Source organism: Tupaia chinensis, unplaced genomic scaffold (assembly GCF_000334495.1).
Source record: "Tupaia chinensis unplaced genomic scaffold, TupChi_1.0 Scaffold144346_1, whole genome shotgun sequence".
Lineage (NCBI taxonomy): Eukaryota > Metazoa > Chordata > Mammalia > Scandentia > Tupaiidae > Tupaia > Tupaia belangeri.
The window spans coordinates 5,425,513-5,426,145 of record NW_006204205.1 but is presented as its reverse complement, the minus strand read 5'-3'; positions in this window follow the sequence as shown (position 1 = coordinate 5,426,145).

Sequence of the window (633 nt, the reverse complement as noted above, 5' to 3'; positions counted from 1 at the left end):
GTTAAAGGTGTTGGACTCCCACATGGCCAACTGTGGTTTGGGTCCCAGACCTGGTGGCTTGTTTTCTCACTCCCCCTACCTGTCCCTCTCTGGTCAAATCAAAATAAATAAATAAAATAAAGTTCAATAAAATAATTCTTTAAAAAAATAAAATAACATAGGTCATAGAGAAGGACATGGACCTTGAAGATAACATTGCTTCGTATCTTTCACTTAAAAACAGAGATGGGGACCCAGCAGATGGCATAATAGTTATGTCGCTGGACTGCCATGTAGTCGACCACAGACAGAGTCCCAGACTGGGCACACCGGGAATGTGGGTGCCTAAAATCCCAACGGGAGAATGGAAGACAAAGAATTGCAGTGTGGCCTCCCCCACACACACACCATGATTTCTTGCTTTCTGTCTCTCTAAAGAGCACCCATGCCTTATAGCAAACCAAACCAAAACAAAAAACTCTCAAAAAAGGGGGGTGGAGCACATTTATTTATTTACTTTTAATTTCACTAGAGAGAGAGGGAAAGTGAAAAAAACAAGCTGCCAGGTCCAGAATTCGAACCGTGGTCACCTGCCAGCCCACTAATCTTCCCTTTTTCTTTTTTTTTAAGTCAGTTGTATCTGAAAGTTAACCT